Genomic DNA, 24,227 nt, shown 5'->3' with positions numbered 1-24,227 from the left:
CCCCCCTAGGAGTGCCTGCTTTTAGATGTTCCTGCAGTTGCGACAACCAGAACTCCAGGTTTCTAGCTACACAAGTGGCTAGAGCTGGTTTTAAGCCTGCCATAGAGGCATCCCAGGCCCTCTTTAAGACAATGTCTGTTCTCCTGTCCATTGGATCTTTCAGATGGCCCATATCCTCAAAGGCCAGATCAGCCTGCTTTGAGACTTTGGACAGAGGGGCGCCTAGTTTAGGATTTTTATTCCAGACCGCCTCTGGGCACTCATCAAAAGGGAACCTTTTCTTAAGGGATTTAGGAAAGAAAACCTTTTTATCTGGTTCAGACCACTCCTTAAGGACAAGGTCAGAAAGCACTTTATGTATAGGGAAAACCCTTGCTTTCTTTTTCCCCAGAGCCTCATACATCTTATGTCTGGATAACTGAGTTTCTTCCTCCTCAATTTCCAGCGTATCATAGATAGCACCCATTAACTCATCTACTTCCTCAAGAGACAATCTATACTTTGAGGCTTTAGAGGTTGCTTGATCCTCTTCCTGATCAGAGTCTGTGTCAGAGGAATCAGGGCTAATCAACGTGGGGCTAGGCTCCCTGACCATACGGGGCTCCCCTGAGCTGGGTGTTGTAAGGCATGGTGAGGAGGAGATTGCAGTTGTTTTATTAGTGGAGGCAGCTGATCCTACGTCAGTGATTAACTCCCGGAGGGACTAAAAGGTCGACGCCATTTCCTCTTTAAAGGAGCCCAGAAATTTTGCTAAGGGGGAATCTGCCTCAGATTTAAGCAAGCTTGCAATGCATTGCTTGCATAGGGCTTTGTTAGAGCCAGAGGACAACCTATTCCCACAATTAGGGCACTTTTTGCAGCCTGCCTTGTCTTCCTTTGGTAGCTCTTTAGCCTGAAAATAAGAAGACAGAATTTTTTAGCGTCAGCTCTATGTCCCTCCTTAGAATCGCCACCAACTGCATACATCCTTAACTGTGAGTTAACCACCACCGTGGGGCACTACAGAACCCAGCCTACAAACACCACCACTCCTTAAACCACCAGAGTAATAGCATGCCCAGCAGCCTACCTGGGATTGGCTGGTGCCTGCCTCCGCCGGAGTGTCCTGGGGGAATAGCCTCCATGGTCCCCCTCTGCCGCTCCGGATCCCGCCGCTAGTCCGGTATTGCTGGACGCTGGTCGGGACTGCACAGGCACCGCGCTGGCTCTCCCTCTCCTCCTTGTACCCTAGAGACCCGAAACCGGAAGTCTTGGCACACAGTGATGACACAGTTCCGCCGGAAATGACGCTCGGCGTCTCCGACCCCCTGCAACAAGGAGCAGAGATGGAAGGTTCCACTCACCGCTCCTGGGGGAAACCGGCGTCATTCTGCCCCTGGCCACCTCGGCACTGGAAGGAAGAGGGTAACGGGTCTGCTCCGATTCAGCTGGACGGTACCCGAGCCACAAAAAATAGGTATGGACCCTACTGCAGCCAAAAAACAGGACCCGGTCCCTTATGGCTTAAAGGTTCTCAGGCAGCCCCTGAGAGGGGTCTCCAGGTTCCTGGCAACATGTTCCTCCGACGGAGGAAACACAAATGACTGACCAGGGACCTGAGGGACCGCCTTTTGAACTGTGGCAATGTGTTTTCTGTGTCGATGGGAGGAGCTCCATCTCTCAAGGGCTGTCCTGGAAGAACACCTGGGAAAGATCGTTTTAAGAACCACCTTCTGTAATGAAGCTTCTTGTAAGGGTTCAAACGGAGCTCCCGAGAGACCCTGCAAAACCGTAGACAAATCCCAACTGGGAAAGTCTTTAAGGGCTACCCGTCTACTTCGAGCGAGAGCCCTAAAAAATCTAGAAATTAAAGTTTCTTTTGATAGAGTAGTTTCAAAGAAAACTGATAAGGCCGCCAGCTAAGTCTTCAGGGTACTGGCTGCTAGCCCCTTCTACATTCCATCATGGAGAAACTCCAGGACGGACACTGTGCTTCTTGACTGAGGTCTCTGCACCTACACCAGGAGTTGAATTTCTTCCAAACTTTCATGTAAATTGCCTGTGTGACTGCTTTCCACCTTATCTGAGAGCCCTTTTGCTTTTAAGAGGTCCTCTTCAGAAACCAGGCGGTTAGCTGCAGAAGTTCCACCTCTGGATGGTTTACTGCCCCTTGGGATAATAGGTCTTTCCTGAGCGGTAACCTTTATGGAGGTTTCGAGGCTAGATTCCGAAGCCCCACGAAACAAGGACTTTTTGGCCAAAAAGGAGTGACTAGAGTTAAGTCTTTCTTTTCCTCTCTGAATTTCCTCAGAACCAGTGGAATTAAGGAGAAGGGGGGGAGGGGAGCGTAGCACAGCTGGTAGTGCCAACGGTGGGCAAAAGCATCTAGCCCTACTGCTGTGTCCCCTCGGTGAAGAGAAAAGAATCTGTCCACCTTCAAGTTTTGCTGGCTGGCAAAAAGGTCTATCTGGGGAACTCCCCAAGCCTCGGAATTCAACAGGAATACCTCCTGATTCAGACTCCACTCCGCCTCTATCAACTTCCGCCTGCTTAGGAGATCTGCAAATAAGTTCTGGGAACCTTTCAGATGCACTGCCGATAGTGAGGCCGTATTCTGCTCTGCCCAGGCTAACAAAAGATTGGCTAACTCCATCAAGCCTCTGCTCCTGGTTCCCCCCTGCTTCGTTATATAGGTTACCGCAGTTGTGTTATCTGACAACACCTGGACATGGTGACGCCTCAATACCTGCTGAAAGGCCAACAAACCCAGAAAGATCGCCTTCAGCTCCCTCCAGTTGGACGATCTTCGGGCTTCCCACTTGGACCAGACCCCGAGACGTTTGACCGCCCTTATCTGCTTCTCCAGAGGATCCTGATGGAACCAGTTTGACAGAATATCCCTCTGAAGGGGTCTGGAATGTAACCTGGCCCATTGAATAGCCGGGATTGATGCCGTAAGCAGACCCAGAACTGCCATAACCGACCTGACCAAGACTGTCTGGTTGCTTTGTACCTGCTTTACAGCTAGCTGTATCTTTTCCTGCTTTTCCAGGAAACACCTTCTGGAAAACCGAATCTATCGAATAACCCAGAAACCTAATCTCCTGTGAGGGGACCAGATTTGACTTCGAGATTCAGAGACTGGGACATCTGGAGATTGACTAGGACCTGCTCCCTGGAGTCTGCGAAAAACAAAAGGGATGACTGAAATCTGTTTTAGCTTCAGGGGCTCCAGAGCCTCTGCCATAATTTTTGTAAAGACTCTGGGGGAAGACGAGAGTCCTGAATTGGAGGTGCCATACCGAACTCCCTAGATCCACTGGCAGGCGCAGAAACTGCTGAGATGCCTGGTGGATGAGTATATGGATATAGGCATCCCTTAGATCCAGGGATGCCATGAAGCAATCCGGGGTCAACAATTTTGTGATGGAAAAAATTGTATCCATCCTGAAGTGCTTGTACCGTATTGACCTGTTCAGAACTTTTAAGTTCAGGATCAGACGATACTTCTGAGGGTTTCCTCACCAAAAAGATATGGGAGTAGAATCCCCTGCCTTGCTGACTTACTGGGACTTGGATCAAGACCTTTTGCTGCATCAGCTCCTGCAACAGGACTGTCATTGCAGAGGGCTTCTCCTGTTCCCTCGGTAAGGCCGTCACATAGAACCTGCTCGGGGGTGGTTCTGAAAACTAGTCTGTACCCCTGTTCTCCCACTGGGGAGAGTGTCACTTGCTTTTAGAGGCCTGCTCTGGGGGAGATCTAAAGAGAACTCCGCCCCACCTCTACCTCTCTGTGGACCCCACCGGCTCTTATGGTCATGGTCTTTCTTATGGGACTGTTGAAGAGCACGACATTTTTTTCTTGGCCGGAAAGGCCGCCTTCCTGTCCAGCACTGACTCTAGGTCAGGACCGAAGAGAAAAATCACCTGAAAAGGGCAGGTACAAAGCTTGACCTTAGAGGCCGTGTCCCCTGCCCACGTTTTCAGCCAGATTTCCCTCCTGGCTGAATTCACAAGAGCCGAGGACCTGGCGGCTAGCTTGACCGACTCTGCTGATGCGTCCGCCATATATCTGACCGCATTCAAAATCAGTGGGAAAGACTCCAAGAGATCCTTGCGGGGCGTCCCCGCTTCTACATGGCTTTTCAGTTTCTCCATCCAGCATTCCAGGTTCCTGGCCACCACTGTAGCAGCCATGGCTGGCTTCAGACTGACGCTGCATCCCAAGCTTTGAGGATGGAGTCCGCTTTCTTGTCCATTGGGTCTTTTAGGATTCCCATATCCTCAAAAGCTAGGTCCGTTCGTCTAGATACTTGCGAAAAAGCTGCATCGACTCGAGGCTTCTTGTCCCATACCTCCGAGCCCTTGTCCTCAAAAGAAAACCTTCTCTTGAGGGCTTTGGAGAAAAAAAAAGGGGCTCTTTCTGGGTCTTTCCACTCTTTTTTAACTGTATCCGAGAGGACCCTGTGGACTGGAAAAACTCTACGTTTTGTTTCGTCCATCACCTAGTACATTTTGTCGTGAATCAACAGCTGTACTTTTTCCTCCTGAATTTCTAGTCGTGTAGATGGTCCTTAAGATATCATCTACCTCCTCTAGTGATAGCTTGTACCGAGAGTCCCTGCTATCTTCTTCCTCCTCCTCTTCAGAGAGAGACAAGAGTACTACCCCCTTCGTCGCCAGAGTCCTCGATTCTCAACTGGTCTGGACGACAATGCCTTGGGACTAGGCAGTAGGTTCTGAGGCTCAGCATGCCCGGATGGGTTTTGTATCAAGATGGACCTGACCAAACGCAATGAGTTTGTCAGTTCTTTAACCGAGGAAAATAACTCCTTATACTGCTGGGATGTTTCCTCTTCCACCAACTCCTTGATACAAACTCTGCACATTGCTTTCTGCCATGAGTCTCTAAGGGGGTTCTTGCAAGAAGGACATTTCCTCTGGCTTGGTTTAGACTTTCCCAGCGACTTTTCCTGAAATGGCATACAGTTTAAAACTCACTAGGTGATTACCTGTAAGCCTACTATAACCAAGCCAGTGTAGAGACCCACCAACAGGCCACCAGTGAGACCCCTGAACCATGCTGCAGGGTCCGAGAGACGTCACCTCTGACCCTGCAGCGACAGGCCCCCGACAGGGGGGAACAAACAAGAAATACCACAAAGATAGCCCATTAATGTAGCCAGAAGGCGCCGCTGCACCTCACCTACCTGAGCTGGACCGGTGCTAGGGGCGCCTGCCTCCGCCATCGCCGTCCATTCCGCCGAGTAGGACAGCTTTTTCCTATTCAATTCTGCCATTCATTTGAATTTTCCCACCCGCCACGTCATCAGAGCTGGCCAGAAGCGGAAGCACGCGGTCACCTGACCCGCTCCTTGGTCCCTGCATTCCAGGCGCTTGAACCACAGCGCCACACCCCCTCAGAGCGCCCTGCCTCACCAGAAACTACGCTATCGCCGGCCGGGACCTGGACCCAGAAAACGGAGTGTCACTGACCTGCAGCGACCTCCGCCAGCAGCAGAGCCCTCCCTGCACTATCCAGCGGCCTCCAGGCTCAACGCCAGCGCTCTGAGGGTCCTCACTCCCGTGAGATGGCGAGACCAGGAGCCCTAGGAGACCTCTCACCCCTGGAGAAGCTGCTGGGGGCCATGAAACAATCCACCGCATGGTAAGCCTGCTCTCCCCCGGAGAGGGTGTAGCTTTCCCCTGGTTCCAGGCACATGCTTCCCCCATTGAGGAAACAATAACTGAAGCCATGGGGGAAGAGGAAGTGTTTTTAAAGTGGGCATGTGTTTCCTGAGAAGAAGGTGGAGCTACACTCTCTCCGGGGTTGTCCTGAAAGGCGATTTGAGAAAATAAAAACCGCAGGGGTGATCAAATACCACCAAAAAAAAGCTCCATTTGTGGAAAAAAAAAAAAAAAAGAACGTCAATTTTGTTTGGGAGCCACGTCGCACAACGGCGCAATTGTCAGTTCAAGAGACGTGGTGCCGAATCACAAAAAGTGGTCTGGTCTTTGGCCAGCAAAATGGTCCAGTCTGAAAGTGGTTAAGGTCCATGTGAACCACTTCCACCAGGAAGCCCACCATGGAATTTATGATTCATATCCACAACAGCTTCCACTTCTTCCTCCTATGGAATACTTTCAAAAAAGGAGAGGATGGGAAGGAGGGTGCTCCCGTTTGTGTCCCTGGCATTCTAAGTTAGCGAGAACGCCTGAGAGATGATTCTGCCAGATCATGTCTGCAGAGAATTCCTCTGAAAATGCAAGGAAAGAGGATGAATGTGCCCCTAAAACTGGAGAAACCAAATAAAAGCAGGGAGCTACTCTGACCCTTAGGTAGTAAGCTATTGCTGGGTGAACTTTAGGGGTATCAAATATAATCGATGCATCGTGATGCAGAGAATTGCTGCATTGCGATGCATGAATTACATCTGTCAGGCTCTTACCGATTGGTCAGATGCCATGTCACTCTAGCGCGAGCACTCTTGGCTTATTACTCTGTGGGGTCTCTAGTGTTGGTTGGCTACCTGAGCTAGCCCAGGCCACCATTGGCAGCAGGTCTGTCAGGCCTAAAGCGTGTGTTGTCACAGTGAGAAGCCAGGCACTGGTGGAAGCTGTAGGGTAATAACGGCTGTAACGCTAGAGAGTACGAGGCAGTGTGGTGATCAGGGTAGCGGATTGTAGTGTGCAGGAGGCCAGGTGATCAGTCCTCAGGTGTCCCCTTGTGATTGGTTCTTGCAGACTACTCTAATTTCTCAGGTAAGTGTCTGCTGACAGGTCAGCTGTAATAGTGAGAGCACCGTATGGTTCCTCTGGGTGCAAACAGTTCTGGGTCAGATTCTGTTGGTCAGACCCTCCCACCCCACAGGATAATCCCTGAACTTCAAGGCTGAATGTTCATAGTGTGGACCTCCCATAGCTGGGCACCACCACCAAGTGTAAAGGTCATGTCTGTGTGGTACTGTGTTATGATGGGGCGTGGTGTAATCTGTGCCTTCCAATTGTCCTGCTACAGCAATGATTTCTAGCAGCCTCTGGCCATCCCCCTGTCATAGGCCTGCAGCCGCTGGCCACCCCCCGTTGTACAGTGCATCCAGGAAGTATTCACAGCACTTTTTCCACATTTTACTATCATTATTCCAAAATGGATTAAATTAATTTTCCTGAATATTCTACAAATAATACCGCATAATAACGTGAAAGAAGTTTGTTTGAAATCTTTGCAATTTTTTTTTTCCCCACAGCCTTTGCTCAATACTTTGTTGAAGCACCTGTGGCAACAATTACAGCCTCAAGTCTTTTTTGGAATATGATGCTACATGCTTGGCACACCTATTTTTGGACAGTTTCTCCCAGGCTTCTTTGCAGGACCTCTCAAGCCCCATCGGGTTGGATGGCTTTGGTGCATAGCCATTTTCAGATCTCTCCAGTGTTCAATTGGGTTCAAGTCTGGGCTCTTGCTTGGCCACTCAAGGTCATTCAGAGTGGTCCCGGAGCCACTCGTTATCTTGGTTGTGTGCTTTGGTCATTGTGCTTTTGGAAGATGAACAGTCGCCCCAGTCTGAGGTCCAGAGTGTTCTGCAGCAGGTTTTCATCAAGGACGTCTCTGTACATTGCTGCATTCATCTTTCCTTCAATGCTGACTAGTGTCTCCCAGTTCCTGCTGCTGAAAAACATCCCCACAGCATGATGCTGCCACAACCATATTTCACTGTAGGGATGGTATTGGCCAGGTGATGAGTGGTGTCAGCTTTCCTCCAGACATGACACTTGCCATTCAGGTAACAGACCAGTTTCATCAGAATAGAGAATTTTTTTTTCTCATGGTCAGAGTCCTTCAGGTGCACTTTAGCAAACTCCAGGTGGGCCGTCATGTGCCCTTTATTGAGGAGTGGCTTCCGTCCGGCCATTCTACCATACAGGCATGATTGGTGGAGTTCTGCAGAGATGGTTGTTGTTCTGGAAGGTTCTCCTCCCTCCACAGAGAAACTGTCGGGTTCTTTGTCATCTCCCTAAGGTCCTTCTCCCCCGATTGTTCAGTTTGGCTGGGCGGACCACTCTAGGAAAAGTCCTGGTGGTTCCAAAAGTCTTGAAATTTATGGGTGATGGAGGCCACTGTGCTCATTGGGACCTTCGATGCTGCAGATTTTTTTTGGTATTCTTCCCCAAATCTGTGCCTCAATACAATCCTGTCTTGGAGGTCTACAGACAATTCCTTGGACCTCATGGCTTGTTTAGTGCTCTGACATGCACGGTTAACTGTGGGACCTTATATAGACAGCTGTGTGCTTTTCCAAATCATATCCAGGTTGACTCCAATCAAGTTGTAGAAACATTTCAAGGATGATCAGTGGGAACAGGATGCACCTAAGCTCAATTGAGTATCATGGCAAAAGATGTGAATATGTACATACGATTTGTTTTTTCATTTTTATTAAATTTGCAAAGAATTCAAACTTCTTTAACGTTCTCATTATTGGGTATGGTTTGTAGAATTTTGGGGAAAATACTATGAATACTTTCCGGATGCACAGTACGTCTGCAGCCCCTGGCCAACCCCCTGCAGTACGTCTGCAGCCCCTGGCCTTGTGCATAGTGCCCCTACACACTTGAAAGCAAAGCATTGCGACTGCAACATATACATGCCAGCATATATACCGCTCATCAGTGTACATTCTCAGTACTGCGCCTCAAGTATACACTGCAACCCTCTAATCATCGCTGCAATTTACCAATTCTTAGATATGATGGATGGGATGCATTTTTTTTAAGGCTTTTTCTTTATTTCACTTGGTGATCTGGCCAGTAGGTCTGTTTTTCAACAGAACAAGCTGTTCTGCAGATGTAGAAGTTAGGCTTAATGTGCACAGGATGTTTTACAACCTCTCCTGAACGATTTAACTTTGACAGATAGTAACCGACGATTAAAAACGTCTGTTTTGCCATGTTTGCGTTAAGAAGCTTTGTTTTTTTTTCAAATGGTCAAAAATTAAAAAATGCCTGTAAACTAATCGCTGCCAAGCACGAGTTATCGCGTTTACAAGCTGTTGCAGGTGTTTCAAATGCCTCTGAACATTGTCCTGAATGCATTGTTCTGCTTTTCAAAAAATGCTTCTAAACTCAATTGCCTAGAAAGGACTATAAACTACCCTGGGTACATGTACTGATAAGATAAACAGAGAGTTCAGGGGCAGCTGAAATAAAAACACCCAACTGCTCCTAAACGTCCATTTAACAGCAGCAGTGTACATGAAGCCCTAGAGCGTTAAGACCCCTTTCACACCGAGGGCGTTTTTCAGGCTCTATAGCGTTAAAAATAGCACCTGCAATCCGTCCTCAAAAGCTGCTCCATTGTCTCCAGTGTGAAAGCCCTCGGGAGCGGTGCGCTGGCAGGATGTCAGGGAAAAGTCCTGCCAGCAGCTTCTTTGGAGAGGTGTGTTTACCGCTCCTCCACCGCTGCACCCCATTGAAATCAATGGGGCAGCGTGGCTATACCACAGGCAAAATGCCGCTATTTTAGCACAAAGGTTTTAACCCTTCCTCGGCCACTAGCGGGTGTTAAAAGCACCCCGCTAGCAGCCAAAATCCGACGGTAAACCGCCGACACTATGGGCAGCTCAGTGTGAAAGGGCTCCAAGACAAACCATTTAAAGTAGGGATGCACCGAATGGGTTTTTTGGTGCGGAAACCGATACTGAAAATGAAAAATACACTAGGCCGAAAACCGAAACCGAAAATGACTGTTTTTAAAAAATATTTTTATACAGGAGGTGGTCAGAGACTGGCGACACGGTACAGGAGGTGGTCAGAGACTGGCGACACGGTACAGGAGGTGGTCAGAGACTGGCGACACGGTACAGGAGGTGGTCAGAGACTGGCGACACGGTAAAGGAGGTGGTCAGAGACTGGCGACACGGAAAAGGAGGTGGTCAGAGACTGGCGACACGGTAAAGGAGGTGGTCAGAGACTGGCGACACGGTAAAGGAGGTGGTCAGAGACAGGGGACACGGTAAAGGAGGTGGTCAGAGACAGGGGACACGGTAAAGGAGGTGGTCAGAGACAGGGGATGTGGTACAGGAGGTGGTCAGAGACAGGGGATGTGGTACAGGAGATGGTCAGACTGGGGACGTGGTACAGGAGATGGTCAGACTGGGGACGTGGTACAGGAGATGGTCAGACTGGGGACGTGGTACAGGAGATGGTCAGACTGGGGACGTGGTACAGGAGATGGTCAGACTGGGGACGTGGTACAGGAGATGGTCAGACTGGGGACGTGGTACAGGAGATGGTCAGACTGGGGACGTGGTACAGGAGATGGTCAGACTGGGGACGTGGTACAGGAGATGGTCAGACTGGGGACGTGGTACAGGAGATGGTCAGACTGGGGACGTGGTACAGGAGATGGTCAGACTGGGGACGTGGTACAGGAGATGGTCAGACTGGGGACGTGGTACAGGAGATGGTCAGACTGGGGACGTGGTACAGGAGATGGTCAGACTGGGGACGTGGTACAGAAGATGGTCAGAGACAGAGGACGTGGTACAGGATGCATCCCCCATTGCAGCCAGTGTGCCTATGTCCCATTTTGCAGCCAGTGTGCCCCATTGCGCAGCCAGTGTGCCCCATTGCGCAGCCAGTGTGCCCCATTGCGCAGCCAGTGTGCCCCATTGCGCAGCCAGTGTGCCCCATTGCGCAGCCAGCCTGTGCAGGGAAGAGAGCCGCCTCCGCCGCCTGTTTGATCACAGCACCAGGAACATCACAGCTTTCATTTCAATAGCTGTGTGTTCCCGGCCGCGCCGTCACACACAGCCCCTCCCCCTTGTCCGGGCACTTTGATAGACAGATCATCCGTCCAATCCTGCGCTATGCACCCCCCATGATAGGCGTCACCAGAGGCAGGGCGGAGCCCCGCCCCCACCCAGGCCACGCCCCATTTTCGGCTCCATTATCGGCCGTTTTTCTCTTTCGGCAAATTGCCGAAAAGGGCATTTTCGGCCGATATGTTTCGGCGGCCGAAATTTCGGTGTATCACTAATTTAAAGTGGTTATGAAGGCAAGCAATTTCTATAGTCCCCTCACCTCCCTATATACATATTATTAAGATGCACTGTGTTGTCCATAAACGCACAAAGCTTGGCTCAGGAGCGAGTCCATAGGTGTGCCACCATAGGAAGCGGCTTGCTATCATGGCATGCTCGGAAGTGAAGCCAAGAGCATTGGTGGGGGATCCCAGAATTTAAGATTCGGCCTGCTCTGTGCAATACCACTGCACAGAACCAGTAAGTATAACATGTTTGGTATTCTAGGAAAAAAAAAAAAATTATATATTAACTATTACTTGCCGACCAGCGCACGACGATGTACGTCGACAGAATGGCAGGGGCAGGCAAATGGGCGTACATGTAACTTTAAAAAAGACAATATATAAATTATCTAAAAAATAAAATGAAAATTATTTTAAGAGACAAAAATATATATCTAAAAAATATAAAAAAATGTATTAAAAAAAAAGGGAAAAAAGGTTTAATTCCCTTACATTATTATTTCTACCTATAGGATTACCAGCCACTATTCTACATGTTTGAGGGGAACCTATAAAAAATATAGAAAATATATAAGGACCCCATTTAATTCAAATGGATCATATATGGTATGTCAGAAACCTTTCTTTTAAGATTGTTTATTGGTGGGCTATTTATGTAAATTGCCACCCCACAAATAATAATAACAAACGTTAATCTGCCATCATAATAGTGGGGCTCTCTAAAGACACCTCAAGAGAAAATTCATTTTATTAGAAAAAATAGTAAAAATAAATGGAGAGCAAAATTCACGTTACTTGGTCATAGAGAAACTCACAGTGGGTTCACAGCTTATCTTATCACCTGCCATCTAACTATTATCAATAAAAGCGTTAACATCCACTTCCACATTAAGGCCATAAGGAGTATAACAACGTACCCTATGTATCCAAGTCATTTCTAACTTGGATAATTCTCTTACCAGAGAGCTTCCCCTCCAATGAGCACTGTATTTATCTATTCCAAAGAACAACGTTTTAGCTGGGTTGCGATTATGATGAATAGCATAATGTTTTGACACTGAGTGAAATCTGAACCCGTTTCTTATATTGGTTAGATGTTCACCCAAACGCACCTGCATGGTGCGTTTGGTCCTACCTATATATTGGAACCCACAGGGACATTGTAAGAGATACACCACCCCCGTGGAACTACATGTGATGAACGGTTCGATTATGTGTTCCCTAGATGTACTTGTAGAAATGAAAGATTCAGTTTTCCTCTGTTTATTTTTGTTTAGTGCGCAAATTTGGCATTTGCGACACTGATGATATCCTGACATGTTCTGGAAAAAAGATATTTTTCTAGTGGGCGGATCTACAGCATTCGGAGCAATTCTATCTATGACCAAGTAACGTGAATTTTGCTCTCCATTTATTTTTACTATTTTTACTATTTTTTCTAATAAAATGAATTTTCTCTTGAGGTGTCTTTAGAGAGCCCCACTATTATGATGGCAGATTAACGTTTGTTATTATTTGTGGGGTGGCAATTTACATAAATAGCCCACCAATAAACAATCTTAAAAGAAAGGTTTCTGACATACCATATATGATCCATTTGAATTAAATGGGGTCCTTATATATTTTCTATATTTTTTATAGGTTCCCCTCAGAAACGTGTAGAATAGTGGCTGGTAATCCTATAGGTAGAAATAATAATGTAAGGGAATTAAACCTTTTTTCCCTTTTTTTATAATTTGTTTTATATTTTTTAGATATATATTTTTGTCTCTTAAAATAATTTTCATTTTATTTTTTAGATAATTTATATATTGTCTTTTTTGTCTCAAATTAATTAATTATTTTCCCTTGCTCCGATATGCCTATTGATTTGAATGTGCTGGCCGCAAGGTCAATGTATATCCTGGCGTTCGGTTTGATATAAAGTAATTTTTGCCCAGATCTAATATGGTTACTTTTAGATTTAATATGGCCGATGTTGTTTACAATATAGCTGATCACATGTGGCGGAAGTGATCTCATTACAGCTGATCACATGTGGCGGAAGTGATCTCATTACAGCTGATCACATGTGGCGGAAGTGATCTCATTTCCGCCCACATTATAGGGAATCTTGCCCTTAACTGACATGGTCAATGGAAGCTCAGAGCGGGGCGGAGTTAATTGTACACAGTGCTATTTAATGCGGTGAGTCAGTACGCCGCCTGTGCCCCTGGAAGACGTTACCTATAATGAAACGGCGTAGGGAGGAGCGACGTACTGACGTCACCGTGATCTACGCTGGACCCGGAAGCGACGGGCAGCGTTACTAAGCCGGCCGGCGAATTTGTTTGTTTTACAAAGCAAAGTTTTTTCTACTTGATGTAAGTGCAATCTTTTTTTATTATATTAAATTTCGTGACTATATCACACTATGGCGATTCCTTTCGTTATTATATGTGCTGGGCAATGAGCGGTGTGGCCGTAGGATTTTTCTAACCATTGGAATAAGCGGTGTGGCCGTAGGATTCTTCTAACCACTTGAACCAAGCGCTTAAAGAGGATACCCCCTCCATGCAGTCCTGACTCAGAGGAAGCGTTTTTGATTTGGCGATATCTGGTCTCTGAGATGGGATCAGTGTAGCTGGTAAGCGGCAGTAGTGTTGGTGGTGGAAGTCCTCTTTTTTCCTGCAAACTCTGATGACACTTTTCCTATATCGGTGTGGTGTGTTTAAAACACGTTGGAGATTACAAGCAAAACATTTTTTGTTGATGGGATGATGGACTAATATTTGAACATTAGTATATGCATTTCCCTGTCTGCACTTTGTTAATATTTTTTGATTTCATGCTTTATTTATTCACTCATTTGCTTCACATAGCATTTATCGGATCAGTATAGCGCAGCTTATTTGGGAATAATTATTTGAATTGTGGGTATCTCACGGTTAAAGCTGCTGCTGCGTTTATAATTCACAATTTTTTTTTTTGTTTCATTACTTCACATTAAGTTTACATAGGAACAGCGCTGTATTTTTTAGGTTTTTATTCTGTTTTGATATTGATATAATAAGGCTTACCTGTAGGTAAAAAAAAATATCTCCTAAACCTGTACGGTTTAGGAGAGATCCCCCTCGGTATGCGCCGCTGACTGCAGCAGCGCATGTGCACAAGGAGATTCTCGGCCTGAAAATCCGGCAGTGGCCGGAATGAAATCTCCCGCGCGCATGCGCGTGAGTGACGATATCGCGGCTCCGGCGCTGAGTGGCCGGAGCCGCGATATCGTCACTCACGCACATACGCGCGGGAGATTTCATTCCGAGGTTTAGGAGATACCCGGAAGAAACGCAGAGGGAGCATGTCAGCTCCCTCGGCGTGGATCGGGCCAGATGTCGGGGCCTCGTTCTAAGGTAAGTATTTCATAATGAGCTAGTATGCGGTGCATACTAGCTCATTATGCCTTTTGCTTTGCAGGTTTAAAAAAAAAATAAAAAAAAATAAAAAAACGTGCAGGTTTACTACCGCTTTAAGGGCTATTTGAATCCAGACCCCAGGGGAGATTATCTCAAATGCCCAGAAACCCTCTGGCTGGAATTGGGGATTTTGCAGCTAAATTCCCAAGGCAAAGGAAAGTACTCACCGTTCTCAGAGAGACCTCAGATCTCATATTTACACTAAGATGCAATTAAAAAAAAAAAAAAGAGCTATGGGCAATGACTTGGAGACAGGTGGGAGGGCTGCGCTATCTTCCCTTCACTCGTCTCCATGTCAGGCCAGGGAAAGGTCCGGATCACCGTTACCGACCCGGCTCCTAGATTCCAAGCAAATTTGTCAAGCCCTGATAGAGATAGATAGATATACACGCACACATACATATACACTCTCTCTCCTTTACAACAGCTAACAGGTGAGCTTACAATAGTAAGCTTTTATGTACAACCTAGATCCAAAAAGGAAATAATCTATTTGCTTAAATTATAAAGCGTGGGCTGGAGTTTGGCTTCAATGCATTAGTTAAATCTGATAGTACAGTTAGGGCCAGTTCACACCACATGCAGTCCAGTGCATCAAAAAACACTTGGAAAGTAGGCTATATGGTTTTCAACGCATAGTTCACACCCAGCGCGGTCAGTTCCAGAAAAAAAAAAAACGCAGAACATGCTGCATTTTTCCTGCACTGGAAAGTAGTAAGATGCATCAAAAACACATCAGACCCCAGTACAGTGAGAAAAAGAAAACACACATGATCAAGAAAAAGCACGCATCTGGAATGTATCTGGAAACAGTTAAAAAAAATAAATAAAAAAAAAACGCAAAAACTCAGCAGGAGTGGACCTGTAGTGCGTTTTTGTGGTGTGAACCAGCCCAAAAAGCAGAACTAACCCATCAATTTAACAAAAACGTTACATTCCTGGAACGTTGGGAATCCTGTTACATACGCTGGTGTCCTCAACCAAAGCATCAAATAGCAGGTATCTTAACTAGGGACGAGCTCCGGCATGTTCACACACTCCACATGCACAGCCCGCCAGTTAGTCGGCGCAGTGCTAATCACAGGCAGTGAGACATTGCGCGATCTCTGCAGTCGTGCATCGGGGCAATGTCTCACTGCCTGTGATTAGCGCAGCACTGCGCCGACTTCCTGGCAGGCTCTGCACGTGGAGTGTGCGAACACGCCGGAGCTTATCCTTAAGGGTCCTTTCACACGGTGGATATCCGTTTGCTCAGCGGGGATCACTCCGTCGATCCCCGCTGAGCAGGGAGATGACAGGTCTGTCTCTGCACACTGCGCAGGGACAGACCTGTCACAGCACCGCTCTCCCCTATGGGAGATCGGATGACGACAGGCGGCAGTGTCCGTCGTCACCCAATCCGATGACGGATGGAAAAATAGCTTTTTCCTCCGTCACACTTTTTCGGAGCGGGTCGGATGTCAGCGGACATGTCATCGCTGACATCCGACGCTCCATAGAGCTCTATGGAGCACCCGTTCAGGTCCGCCTGAAAAACTGACAGGCGGGCCTGAACGGATCGTCAGTGTGAAAGGGGCCTAATCCTAACTGATCACATGTGCAGCACCATAACAGTTACAGTTTAAACAGGCCAATATAGCAGCTTCCCCCTCTGTAGAGAATATGAGAGTTTAGTTCCACTTTAACACTCCCCCTTCCCCCTAGACCAACAAGCTGCTATTCCAAAGGCCTCTCTGTTGCTCCTTCACCAGCGTGGAATCACTAATGCAGGAGGTGTTACTGGCCACCACATCTAGGGATTGGTAAGTTACAGTATATTACGTTTTTGTGGGGATAAAGCACCAGGTGCCGATCTGAGTGTAGTATTAGAGTAAATTTATAGGTAGATACTTAAAAGGTGAAGTGACAATAGGCATTGGGCACAAAGTGCAGGGCTTCTACAGTGAATGCTCAGAACGGTCCATGCCTGTGGTAGCTGACACTTCCTTGAGTCTGGAACGCACAGGGAGTCGGGATGACATCACTTCCGGGACATGGTTAACCAATATGTGACGCGTTTATGAAGCATGCGCTCCTTCCTCAGGCCTTGACATTTTTGTTTTAATACCACTTACCTGCTCCTAAATTAACTTCCCATGTTCCATGCACAGATGCACCGCCAGTTTATTTTAAGTACCGTATATACTCGAGTATAGGCCGACCCGAGTATAAGCCGAGGCCCCCAATTTACCCCCAAAAAACTGGGAAACCTATTGACTCGTGTATAAGCCGAGGGTGAGATATGCCTGTCCATCCCTGTGTGTGTGTGTCCATCCATCCATCCATCCCTGTGTGTGTGTGTGTCCATCCATCCCTGTGTGTGTGTGTGTCCATCCATCCATCCATCCCTGTGTGTGTGTGTGTCCATCCATGTGTGTGTGTCCATCCGTGTGTGTGTGTGTGTGTGTGTGTGTGTGTGTGTGTGTGTGTGTGTGTGTGTGTGTGTGTGTGTGTGTGTGTGTGTGTGTGTGTGTGTACATTTTCTACATTCCCTAAAAGAGAGAACATGCAAATAAAGCATTGCATAGGGGGAGGATGCATGAAGTTGAGAGTTCCTGGGACATTAAGGCAGTGGACTGTGGAACTGGAGGAAGTAGGAATGTCAGCAGCACTTGCCAAACAGGTGTGGTAGTGATCAAAGTATGCAGATGGCACATAATGTGTGTGTGTGGCCTTGTGTGTCCAGCCTACCTGTGTCCCGAGCCTCCGTCCGGTCCCGAGCCTCCGTCCGGTCCCGTCCCGTCCCGAGACTCCGTCCGGTCCCGTCCCGTCCCGAGACTCCGTCCGGTCCCGTCCCGTCCCGAGACTCCGTCCGGTCCCGTCCCGTCCCGAGCCGAGCCGAGCCTCCGTCCGGTCCCGTCCCAGGATCACCGCTCTTCGTCGGCGCCCATTCCCCTGTTCAAATGCCGCGCCTCCCTGTCTGTGATAGGCGGAACACAATTTCCCAGCAGTCTGTGTTCCGCCTATCACGGACATCCTCTGATCCTCGTCCATAGTATGAGGATGAGCGGATGTCCGTGATAGGCGGAACACAGACTGCTGGGAAATTGTGTTCCGCCTATCACAGACAGGGAGGCGCGGCTTTTGAAAGTTAGAATGGCCGCTGTCTGTCTGCTCGACACGCTGTTCGGGCAGACAGACGGCGATGACTCGAGTATAAGCCGAGGGGGGCACTTTCAGCCTCAAAAAAGAGGCTGAAAATCTCGGCTTATACTCGAGTATATACGGTATCTAGGAGTTGGCTGAGACTGACTGCTTGTGCCCTCAGCTTCTGGAGGAGGGGCACTAGTGTCCCATGGCATTTGTACACATGCATGAAAACAAACTGCGAGCTTGTGCCTTAGCAACGCACTGCTGTTACATAGTAATCCTAGGGGGCAGCAGGGCCCGACGTATGCCAAACACCCAGTAGCATTGCCTTGTAGGCTAGCACAAAATGAAACAAAGTAGAAGAAATTGTTTAGAAATAGGAAGGGCAGGCAGAGGGACAAAAAAATTGTTTGGAAGATTAGAGCGCTTTCACAGGACTTCTACTAGATCCCTTTCATGCTGGGGCAGCGGCAAGCACTGCTTGTCTTAGCGGCGTTCTTCAGCCGCTAGCGGAGTGCTTTGAGGCACTGCCCAATCATTTCGCTGGGCAGGGGGAGTTTTGGAAGCGTTGCATAGTGCTCCCAACCTCCCCAAAAGATGCTGCTTGCAGGACTTTTTCTAACATTTCGCTCCAGTGTGAAAGCCCCCATTGCAGAGAATGAGAGACAGTTTTCAGGCCAGGGGCGGACTGACCATATGGGTACTCAGGCACTGCCCGAGGGCCCCATTAGGGTTGCCAGCCTCAATAAAACCAGGGACAGTATGTAAAAATCTGTATTTTTAAAAATCCAAAGATTATATCTGCCCCACCTCTCCAGTACCTTTGTGTATACTGTGTGTCTGTATACTGTGTAGCCTCAATCTATTGCCCAGGGCCCCCCATAATCTCCTATTGCCCGGGGGTCCCATGAGTTGTCAGTCCGCCCCTGTTTCAGGTGTTATTTCTAGTGCTATAAATCGTTAAAAATAGTGCTAAAACACCTGAAAATTGCCTCAGTCTGAAAGGGGTCTTAAAGTGGGTATTTTTCCAGTGTGTTCTGGAAATGCCCCAAGAGTTCTATATGCTGCATGTGCTTTCAGAAAACATACCAAAAACACCCACTCTGATATAAATCTGTGGGAAAGCACAGGTAAACTGCATGCAAACAGCAGGAACACCGCACTTCAAACACACCGCAGCGTAAAAGTGCCCCGATGATCCATTCACTTTTGGAGTTTGGGATCTCGTAGAATCGCTGTGATTCTGATCACGATTTCACATCGCACTACATCTGTAAAATCGCATGTTTGGGTGCCATTTATTTTCAATGGCACCTAAAAGGCTGTGCGGCGTTTGCCACAGCTAACCGCAACACACGAAGCTGGTCACCCAAAAGGAGCCCCTGTTTATTTTTGCCCGAGAAGCTTCCCGGCAAAACCACACCACATTTTAGGTGCCATTGCAAATGAATGACACCCAAACATGCACTTTAGTGATTGTAGTGCGATTTCAGATTTCAGCAGAATCACTTTAACTCTGCCCAAGATCCCAAAACGCCAAATGTGAATGGAGCTTTATATTGTGGAAAGGCAATAGAATGGAGCTCCTGTATAGTGAGCAGATGATTGCATAGTTTCTCATACTATAGACAGGCCTGTCCTGTTTCCATATAACGTGGTCCTAAGTATTCAGTCGGACCCTGGCCGCCATACACACGCCCCTGACATTTCTATCCTTCCATGAGGTCACAGGTCTTCCCTATAACATCCGCCATTACCGTGTATGGGAATACTCCGTCCTATGTGCGCCCCTTGTCTTCGCTCCGCTCTACTGCTCCGCACTCAGCCCCTCCTCCAGCAAACGCCGCGGGCGGGAAAGACAAGCTGTACTGCGCAGGAGCTGAATTCCCGCCCTCGGGCCGCGGCCGCCCTCCTCAGCTGTGCACGCATGGCAGGAAGGTCACTGAGGGGATCCAGTGAAAGGGGGGGAGGGGGTGTCCTGGTTTTGTGTTACCTGTAGTCTCTGGGCATTTTGATGCTGACTGGTGTCATTAATTATCAAGGGCTTCAGCTTGTAATTAGCATGAATAATTGGGGGAACATATGGAAGCAGTTGCCAAATTGGACCGTATTACTGGCAACGGCACCATCCGAATCGGTGTGATGCCAACTTTGCGGCACCGCACAGATTCCCGAAGGTAGGCATGCACTAGTTTTGGCGAATTTGGGGGCGATTTTAATAGACATCTGTGCATGAAGTCGTATAGATGTCTTAAATCGCCTGTGAAGTCGCACTGAAATGCCGGTTTGAAACTGTGAACTCGCTTGATTTCAATCCCACATTCAGTGTGAACCTAGGCTAAAGCAAAGGCCTTAGAGAATAAAATGGTGGCTGTTGCAATTTTTTATGAAACAGTATTTGCACAAATGCAACTTTTTTTTTAATTGGCTCACACAGATTTACTGCAGCACAATGGCTCTCCTGGGCAAAATCCTGTGTGTGTATATATATATTTATATGTATTTAAGAGCCACCAGAGGGCACGCGCCTGCTGCATGTGGTCGGCGGTCAGGATCGCCGCCGGCCATACACGAGCGCCAGCATGGGAATTTGTGTGTGTAAATACAAATCCTGTGCTGTCAGAGGAGAGGAGACGTATGAACAACGATATGTCTCCTTGACTAGTCAGTCCTATCCCCTCACATTGAGAACACATTGAGGGAACATAGTTAACCCCTTGATCGCCCCCTAGTGTTAACCCCTACCCTGCCAGTGACATTTATACAGTAATCAGTGCATATTTATAGCACTGATCGCTGTATAAATGTCAATGGTCCCAAAAGTGTCCATCACAATGTCACAGCCCCACTAAAAATCGCTGATCACCGCCATTACTAGTAAATAATAAAAATGCCATAAATCTTTCCCATAGTTTGTAGACGCTATAACTTTTGCACAGACCAATCAATACACACTTATTGTCATACATAACACTACACTGCCCCCTAGTGGTTAACTCCTTCACTGCCAGTGTCATTGCATTTAAATAGCATTGATTTCTGTATATCTGACAATGGTCCCAAAAATGTGTCAAAAATGTCCGATGTGGCCGCCATAATGTCGCAGTCACAATAAAAATCGCTGATCGTCGCCATTACTAGTAAAAAAAAAATATTAACAAAAATGCTATAAAACTATCCCCTATTTTGCAAACGCTATAACTTTTGTGCAAACCAATCAATGATCGCTAATTGCGATTTTTTTTTTTACCAAAAATATGTAGAAGAATACGTATCGGCCTAAACTGAGCGAAAAAAATGTTTTTTTTATATATTTTTTGGGGATATTTATTATAGCAAAAAGTAAAAAATATTGAATTTTTTTCAAAATTGCCGCTCTATTTTTGTTTATAAGGCAAAAAATAAAAACCGCAGAGGTGATCAAATACCACCAAAAGGAAGCTCTATTTGTGGGAAAAAAAGGACGCCAATTTTGTTTGGGAGCCACGTCGCACGACCGCGCAATTGTCAGTTAAAGCGATTCAGTGCCGAATCGCAAAAAGGGGCCTGGTCCTTTATGCTGCAAATTGGTCCGGGGCTTAAGTGGTTAATCACTAGTGGGTTTTTGTTTTTTGTGTTATAAATAAAAAAAAAATTAAAATTTTGTGAAAAAAAAATGCTTTTTTCTTTGTTTCTGTCATACAATTTTGCTAATTAGTAATTTTTCTTCATACATTTTGGTCAAAATTTATAATGCTACATATCTTTGGTAAAACTAACCAAGATTAGTATATATTATTTGGTCTTTGTGAAAGTTATAGTCTTCAAACTATGGTGCCAATCACTGAAAATTGATCACATCTGATCAAGTACATCAGGTGTATCTCATTTCTTGAGACACTAACAAGTCAGGAAAGTACAAATACCTCCCCAAATGACCCCTTTTTAGAAAGTAGACATTCCAAAGTATTAAGTAAGTAGCATGGTGAGTTTTTTAACCACTTAAAGCGGGATTCCACCCTAAAGTGGAACCTCCGCTGATCGGGGGACCCCCCCCCCCCCTCCGGTGTCACAAGGTATTTTCACCCACTTCCGGGCATAGACTCCCATGGGAGTCTACGCCATTTCCTGCCCTGCCGCGCTGTCTGTTGGGACACACACGGGTCCCAGTGACAGCACGGAGATTTCCTATTGCACGGCGCAACTCGCGCATGCGCAGTAGGGAACCGGGAAGTGAAGCCGATTCGCTTCACTTCCTGATTCCCTCACCTAGAATGGCGGCGGCAGCAGCCGAGGCCCGAGCGGTCGATCGGCCTCGGCTGCCGGCATCGCTGGAACCCGGGACAGGTGAGTGTCCATTTATTAAAAGTCAGTAGCTGTAGTATTTATAGCTGCTGGCTTTTAATATTTTTTTTTTGGCGGAATCCCTCTTTAACCACTTCGGCCCCAGACCAATAAACACCCTAAGGACCAGAGGTCTTTTTACAATTTCGCACTGCGCTGCTTTAACTGGTAATTGCACGGTCATGCAATATTGCACCCAAACGAAATTTGCGTCCTTTTCTTCCCACAAATAGAGCTTTCTTTTGATGGTATTTGATTGCCTCTGCGATTTTTATTTTTTGCGATATAAATGGAAAAAGACCGAAAATTGAGAAAAAATGATATTTTCTACTTTTTGTTATAAGAAAAATCGAATGAACTCAATTTTAGTCATACATTTAGGGCAAAATTTATTCAGCCACATGTCTTTAGTAAAAAAAAATGTCAATAAGCGTATATTTATTGGTTTGCGCAAAAGTTATAGCGTCTACAAACTAGAGTAAATTTTCTGGAATTTACACAGCTTTTAATTTACGACTGCCTATCTCATTTCTTGAGGTGCTAAAATGTCAGGGCAGTACAAATGCCCCCATTTTGGAAATTAGACACCCCAAGGAAGTTGTGGAGAGGCATATTGAGCCCATTGAATATTTTTTTTTGTCCCAAGTGATTGAATAATGACACAAAAAAAAAAGTTGTCACTAACTGATATATTGGCCACACATGCCATAGTTATATGTGGAATTGCACCCCAAAATATATTCTGCTGCTTCTCCTGAGTACGGGGATACCACATATGTGGGACTTTTTGGGAGTCTAGTCACGTATGGCACCCCGAAAACCAATCACTGCCTTCAGGATTTCTAAGGGTGCAAATTTTTGATTTCACTCCTCACTACCTATCACAGTTTCGAAGGCCATAAAATGCCAAAATAGCACAACCCCCCCCCCCCCCCCAAATGATCCCATTTTGGAAAGTAGACACCCCAAGCTATTTACTGAGAGGCATGTTGAGTCCATGAAATATTTTATATTTTGCCACAAGTTGCAGGAATTTTAAATTATTATTTTTTTTGCACAAAGTTGTCACTAAATGATATATTGCTCACACATGCTATGGGCATAAGTCAAATTACACCCCAAAATAAATTCTGCTGCTTCTCCCGAGTACGGGGATACCACATTTGGGGGACTTTTTGGGAGCCTAACCACGTACGGGACCCCGAAAACCAAGCACTGCCTTCCGGATTTAAATATAAAATGCTACCAAAAAAAACTGTTAGCGATCCCAGGGATCAGGCCTGACTCTGTGATCGCTGCAGTTATGTGTTTAGTGTTTTGTAAGTGACAGTGATCGATCGATACTGCACATGGGTGGGCTGGGCGGAGGGGCAAAACGCAGGTGCCAGCAGGTATCTGGGCTGATCCCGCTAACAATGTGTTTTTTTGGAACCCTAAACTGCTGGGGACGCTAGTATAGATCTGATCAGATCAGATATTGATCTGTTCAGATTCTATACCACTACGGGAGGGTTATGCTTTGCGTGTGGGTGTTAGCGGTACTGGCACTAACCTAGCGCTGCCTGGGGCGACGCAGACCCTGACCCTAAAACCTAATTGATATCACCCGCCGGGTGATCAGGGGGTTAAACCTTTATTGGGTAATAAATGGTGGGTGCCCTGATGCTATAAAAAGCAAACTAACCAGAGTCACCCGTAACACTTATACGGTGATCACTGGTGAAAGGGTTAACTAGGGGCAATCAGGGGGTTCAAATTTTTATTAGGTAGTATATGGGGGTCCCTGGCGCTATATAAAAACCTGACGGGGAACCTAAATAACTAACTGGCTAACCAGCGTCACCAGTGACACTTATACGGTGATCACTGGTGAAAGGGTTAACTAGGGGCAATCAGGGGGTTCAAATTTTTATTAGGTAGTATATGGGGGTCCCTGGCGCTATATAAAAACCTGACGGGGAACCTAAATAACTAACTGGCTAACCAGCGTCACCAGTGACAGTTATACTGTGATCGCTGGTGAAAGGGTTAACTAGGGGCAATCAGGGGGTTAAAACCATTATTGGGTAGTATATGGGGGTACCTAGCGCTATAAAAACCTGGCGGTGAACCTAAAAAAATAACTAGCTACCTAGCGACACTAATGCAGCGATCAGAAAAATGATCGCTTAGTGACACTGGCAAAAGGGGGTGAAAGGGTTAACTCTAGGGGCAATCAGGGGGTTAAACCTTTATTGGGGGGTGGTAGGGGGCTACCCTGGACCTAACACTAACTGCCCTGACAGTTTTTACCTTTA

The 24,227-nt window shown here is 46.8% G+C and overlaps 1 protein-coding gene across 1 annotated transcript in view; it reads right to left on the bottom strand.

Annotated features, from left to right (window-relative positions):
• The window catches only part of LOC143983738 (gametocyte-specific factor 1-like), a 189,422-nt gene extending 169,870 nt beyond the window's left edge, over positions 1 to 19,552 (bottom strand). The window contains exon 1 of the mRNA XM_077483781.1: positions 19,365 to 19,552. The gene's annotated coding sequence lies outside the window, so the exon portion shown is untranslated. The remainder of the gene's footprint in view (positions 1 to 19,364) is intronic.
• Between the last annotated feature and the right edge of the window lie 4,675 nt (positions 19,553 to 24,227).

The sequence above is a fragment of the Lithobates pipiens genome, unplaced genomic scaffold (assembly GCF_037356315.1).
Source record: "Lithobates pipiens isolate NorthernLeopardFrog02 unplaced genomic scaffold, aLitPip1_a1.2 Scaffold_16, whole genome shotgun sequence".
NCBI lineage: Eukaryota > Metazoa > Chordata > Amphibia > Anura > Ranidae > Lithobates > Lithobates pipiens.
This window is presented reverse-complemented; position numbering and strand designations above follow the sequence as displayed.